Consider the following 6,000-nt stretch of genomic DNA (forward strand, 5'->3'; position numbering starts at 1 on the left):
TCACAAGGCTCTATCCCTGTGATCTCAGGAGGTCTCTCTCTGAGCTGTATTTCTGGCTGTTGCCTTTTGATCTTCCAGGAAGTCCTCTGGCTCTCACCCATGCAAAGAACCATTGGGGCTTGCAGTGACCTGTGTGGTCCTTCTCCTTCCTTCCCCTCCTTTTCTTCCTCTTCTCCCCATTTCATCTCCCTATTCCTTTAGTCCTCTGCCCACCTCCTTGTTCTCCCTCCTCCCTGTGCTCCTCCCTCCATTCTCTTTTCACTCCTCCTTGTGTTCCACTCCTCCCTCCAATCTTTTCCCTCTTCCCCTGCGCCCCTTCCTCTTCCACGTGTGCGCCTCCCTCCCCTCCACACATCGCCTCCCCCGCGCTCCTCCCTGCTCCCTCCTCCCGCCTGCGCTCCTCCGCCAGACCGGGGCGCAGGCCGGGCGCACGCTGGGTGGTCCGGCGGCCGGGGGCGGGCGGTAGCCTGCAGGCGTAATTGGCATGCACGCCGTTGTAGCCGAGACCGCTTAATAAAGCATTACATATCTCACCGCTTCCATATTTCATTACCTCACGCGGAGCCTGTGAGAGGGCCCTAATGGGAGTCAGCTGTGTTTTTACTTTCTGTTGTCGGCCGGGGACGGGCTTCTCAGTGGATTCTTTGAAATGAAATAATGCGATGCACGCCGCGATAAGGGCCGGCCATAATGAGGCCCAGGCCGCCGGGCGGCTGCGATTGCTCCAGGTGTCGCGTTTTGGGGGCTCTGAGGACCTGGAGGAGGAGGGGGCGGCGCCGTAGGAGGACGACGACGACGAGGGGAAGGCGCTGGCTTGGGAGCCGCAGAGGGGAGGCAAGCAGAAGAGGGAGGAAACAGAGGCGAGACAGCGGCCGCTTGCCAGTCCTGGGACCCAGGTTCAAACCCTGCCTGGCCCAGGCCTGTCGGTGCATCAGGCAACACCATTCACAGTGCTGCTACACTGATGATGGGAGTCCACGGACCGGCGAAAAGTCACACAGAGAGTTTACACGGAGAGAGGAGCTGGCATCTTCCTGAGCTGAGATTTCTCCTACTCTCTGCAAGGATTCCTTTCAGACCCTAAGTTCTCTGGGGATGGGTTTGTGTGTAGAAGGGGCCGTGGGATGGCAGTCCCTGTTCCGAGTCCCATAGCTGAAGTGCCTTGATTGACGGTGACTGTTTGTGCTACAGATGTGAATATCCTCCAGTGTTTCTTCGGAGCCAGCGCCAGCTCCGTCACTCTACTCCTTGGAGGGGCTTTTGTCTTCTGGTGCCTCGTGAATAGGCCCGCTTTCCATCCTCTTCCGGAGCAGATGTGTAACATGCCTGCAGCCCGATGAGCGTCTCACACTGAAGGAACTTCTCTAAAGTACTGACCCAATACCATGGCTCTTTTAATCTGTGCCTTTTGGAGGGCTCCCTTGAAGCACAGAACTCCCAGTCAGCCTCACGATGATGTTGCCCTGCCTTGCATGCCAGCATGTGTCACCCACAGACTTATCACTAGCTCTGACAGGCTAAGAAACTCAGCTCTCCCCAAGGCCATCAGGGATTTCACTGAGTGATCGCTCATGCTGTTCTCTTGATACAGAATGCCCTTCCTCACATGGCCAATCCCCACATGGAGTCCTGCTGGCTCTCTAGTCAACGCCATGACTCTGCTTTCTGGAAGACTTCTTCCCATAGGCCCCATTATGTCAAAGCTGGATGTACTGTCTTCCTTCTCTGAGCCTCAGTTTCCCTATATGTACAGTGAGAACTCTGGCGGCTGACCTCTAGGATACACACACTCATAAACCGGCCTGGGGCGGAGGTAGTTTCTTCTTAAAGGAGAAACAGGCAGTTTGAGTTTCCGAGCTCACCATATTACACTGGCTACACTTGCTGGGCTCACACTGGAGCTTTCTGTGCACTGCACGGGGTCAGGTGCCATGTGTGCACATGTGCATGACTATGCGTCCATGGACCTGTAACCCAGTGGTGCCAGTGGTGGTAGAGCATGCTAACCTTTTTGCAGCCCTCTAACTAACTGCTTGGAGCCCCTTGAGACAGGCTAGGCAGAGAGAGAGAGAGAGAGAGAGAGAGAGAGAGAGAGAGAGAGAGAGAGAGAGAGAGAGATTGATTGATTTGGGCCAAAGTCTTAGCCACCCAGCTGTAAGGAAAGGAATGGTGGGGGAGCAGAGGAAGGAGAGATTCTGCCTTAGCCTGGGAAACCAAGCATGGCCCTCCCAGTACAAGACCCTCCTCTTTCACCTCAGTCTGTTTCTCTAATGACTCTCCATTGCCTAGTAACTGCATTCAGGTCTGCTTTGGAGGTCCTCCCATCTGGAGAACTCACCCCAGGATCCATCTTCCTCACCCTTCCACACCAGCTCTGCTCTCCCATCTTCCTAGAAGCAGGCATCCCCAAGGCCCTCTCCATGCTCCGCACCCTGGAGTATCCACGTGCACATATCTGTATTCCAGCTCTGAGCTTCTTCACTTCAAGGTCTTGAGGCCCGAGGTCAGGAGCCGAGACCCTCTCTAGGCCAGTGTGGACCTAGCAGGAAAGAGATGCAGAGGCTGTGTTGATGGTGTTACATGGGTTTTGAGGCTCACTGAAATCATATTTAAGTCCTTGCTTAGAGAAAATGTCCCACGAACAGCAGCTAACCTCCCTGTCTTCAGTGCTTTGGACCAGGATTTTTGTTGCCACCTGTTTTATTGTTGCAATGTCTGTGTAAGATTGATTTGGCAAGCCCATTTTGCCTGTGAGAAAACTGAGGCTATTTGATGTCAAGCAACTGATTCGGAACTGCAGAACTATCAGAGGCATAGCCAGGGCTGAAATCCAGTTCTGTGCCTGCAAGTCCAGTCCTTTCTGCATGCATCACACCAGCTCATTGCCAGTGAGCACTGGAGCTCTCTGCTCTCCCTGTCTGTCAAGCCCGCTGCTCTATTGATTAACATGCAAATGATTTTTTGAGAGAGGGCTTAAGTGTAGTTTGGTCTCAGCCACAACTGAGATTTGCAACCCAAGCTCTGGTCCTCGCCAACCGCTTTGCTATCAGCTTTTCATCTCTAGAGTGATTGACGGGGTATTTTTTTCCCCTCTCTGACCCAGAACACCAGGCCTCCAATACTACTGAAATGTTTGCACAATCTTGAAGCATTTATTTAAAAGTTGCTTTTCCCCAAAGGGCCTGGCCTCAGCCAGATCCTGAGCCAGATCCAAGAAAACAAACAAATCCTGTCTTTACAAGTTCTTCAGCTGGGCTGTGTGGGGTGGGTGGGGGCAGGGGTCCCCTGGGTCCTACCTTTCCCCTGGCTGGTTGACAGGCCCGCCCCCAGGGCAAAGAGCCCGCCTGCCTGTTTACAGCCCTTTCCAATCCAAAGGCCAAACAGGAAAGGGGGAAGGGTCTTGGGGGGGGGGAAGCAATGTCAGAACACACAAATAACACAGATGGATATTCCTCAACACAATAGGCAGTGAAGATGCTATGTGGATGTCACTAAATTGTGCTTCTTGAATGGACTGCATTCAACGAGACCATGCATTTCATTTTGCAGGTCCCGCAACTGCTGAGGCTTCCGGAGATCCTCGGGCTCTGCTTGCCTGGGTCTGTACCACACTTTGTGAACCTGGAAAAGTCCCTTCTCCTCATTGGCCTTAGTCATTCTGATTCAACCAGGGACTGAGCTCTAGCCCTGACACCATCTGTTTTGAGTGATGTTTGCTCCTGGCTCTTCTCTTGGACAAACAGGTGGGGAGAGAAGGGAGCCGCTATTTACAGAGGGCATTGCATATGTCTGCCAATGTGTTTAGAGTTCTGTGGGGGTGGACTAGAGTTGGCTAGTACTTTGTCCTGCTCTTACTCCCTAACAATAATCACTGCTAAATTTTAGTGCGATTAAGGAGCCTAGTGTTGAAAGGTCCGGGACTCCCCAGAAAGGAGGTCCACTTAAGTCACAGGATAGCACACACCCAAAGGACACACAAGAGACCGTCTTGCTGTAAAGCACATGAGGTGGTTTATTAAATCAGAGCTCTGGGCCAGCCCATATCCCCATATCTCACATAGGGGATAGAGGGACTGACCTCGTGGCTCAGGGGTCTAGCGCTTATATATGGGTGGGGTGGGGAAAAAGCGAACTTTTGCGCGGGTGCACAGGATTGGTTGTTTTACTTTTTTTGAACACTAGTAGGCCGTACCATGGGGGCAGGGTGTAGTTCCTCCCTTGGCCAGTCAGTTTCTGGGATGTTCTTAACAGGCCTTTGTCCTGTAACTCCCCCTCCTCTGTAACTAATTAGATGGGCCCAAACCTGCTGGCAGGTGCTTTTCTTGCCCAAGGTCTAAGGCGAAAAATTTACACATATTTCATAAAATGGCCTTTATAATTTTTCACTTTACAGTGTCAGTCCTGGATCTCATAGTTCATTTGAGCCCCTCCTCTTTTTCTCCTGGTCCTCACAGGACAGCACTATCACTAGACTGGCTGGGCCAGCTCTGAAACATATCTAGTGTACACTGTTGTGTGGCCTGCTCCATTACCCTAGTGACAAGACCAAGTTGAGAGAGGATTATGCAGGAGGGGATTCTGAGATACATGAGTAGTGGTCTTTCACCTCATCTTGTCCATCCTTTTAGGGAGGGGCTAGCCTCAGATGAGTATGCCAAGGCCTATAGCTGGGGTGGGTGCGAGCTCAAGCCCGTCCTCTGCCTAAGGGCTGCTATGGATGCAGGGATGGAGCCTTTTTTATTTTAATATACTAAAAATTTATTTTGTTTTCAGGTATGTGTATATCTGTGTGCACATAAGTACAGGTGACTGCAGAGACCAGAAGAAGGTATGGAATCTCCTGGGGCTGGAGGTGATTGTGAGTTGCCTGATGTCAGTGATAGGCACTAAATCCAGGACTTCGTGGAAGCAGTACTAGTTTTAAGTACTGAGGAGCCCCTTCTCTAGCCCACGTGGTGGTGGTGGGGGGACTGTTAAGCAGTTTGACTGATTGTTGCAAACCCTCTTAACATGTGACATCATATAGGGTCCCTGGTGAGCCATCAATGGCTCTGTATCTCTGTTCCTACAGAAGACACAGAGATTTCTAATCACCTTTGTACCACCTCTTAGTCCTGGACCAAGACCACTGAACCTCAGGCTAGGTGTCACCTCTGTCTTTCCTCTGGTGGTGTTCTCTACAAGGTCTGCCTCCAGTGCTTTTTGGGTCATCTTTGGTTCATGAATCCCAGGATTTTTGACCTGAGGTAAAATGGCTTTATAAGCACTTGGTGACCAACCATGAGGTGGAGCCTGATGTACGTGGGGGTCACTGTTGTTGCATAAGCTCGCCACACTCTTGCAGAGTTGACTATTCAGTTGAGAACTGGCTTCTCTCCCTCCTGCTAGGTAGATCCCGGTATGAGTAAATTAAATGGAGCTTGGGTTGGAACAAAACTCTCAAATAGCTGTTGTGGGCACAGGCTGGGCTGTATGGCAAAACAAAAGGACACTTAGCTATTTTTTCTCTAAACTGGGCTCCTGAGCCCTTATGCTTGTGTGATGGGGCTCAGTCTGGCAGAGTGGAGGAGCAGGCCAGCCATCATATCTCCCCATCTAGGAGCGCTGGCAGGGCTGAGGTCATGGATTACTTTGCTTGTATCCTCAGAGCTCAACACAGAGCATGGCACAGAACAGGCACTCATTAATCATGTTTAAGTTAACAAATAAACATAGCCCTGGGAAAAGAATTTCTGTTCCCAGCCTCAGCTTCCTTGTCTACAAAACGAGGATGATAGTATTGACTCATATTCATTGTGAGACTAAAACTAGCAGTTCAGGGTCGGTGAAATAGCTCACCAGGTAAGGGTACATGCTGCCAAGCCTGAGGATCTGAATTCATTACTCAGAACCCATGCAGTAGAAGTAGAGAACTGACTTCTGTAATTTGCCTTCACACACACACACACACACACACACACACACACACACACACACACACACACACACACTCATATAAAG

The 6,000-nt window shown here is 51.1% G+C and overlaps 1 long non-coding RNA gene across 1 annotated transcript in view; it reads left to right on the forward strand.

Annotated features, from left to right (window-relative positions):
* LOC143442210 (uncharacterized) overlaps positions 1–4,841 on the forward strand; it is an 89,280-nt gene extending 84,439 nt beyond the window's left edge. Inside the window, exons 2-3 of the long non-coding RNA XR_013110221.1 lie at positions 3,550–3,743; positions 4,774–4,841. This is a non-coding gene — a long non-coding RNA (uncharacterized LOC143442210). The remainder of the gene's footprint in view (positions 1–3,549; positions 3,744–4,773) is intronic.
* Positions 4,842–6,000: the final 1,159 nt, after the last annotated feature.

Source organism: Arvicanthis niloticus, chromosome 5, assembly GCF_011762505.2.
Source record: "Arvicanthis niloticus isolate mArvNil1 chromosome 5, mArvNil1.pat.X, whole genome shotgun sequence".
NCBI lineage: Eukaryota > Metazoa > Chordata > Mammalia > Rodentia > Muridae > Arvicanthis > Arvicanthis niloticus.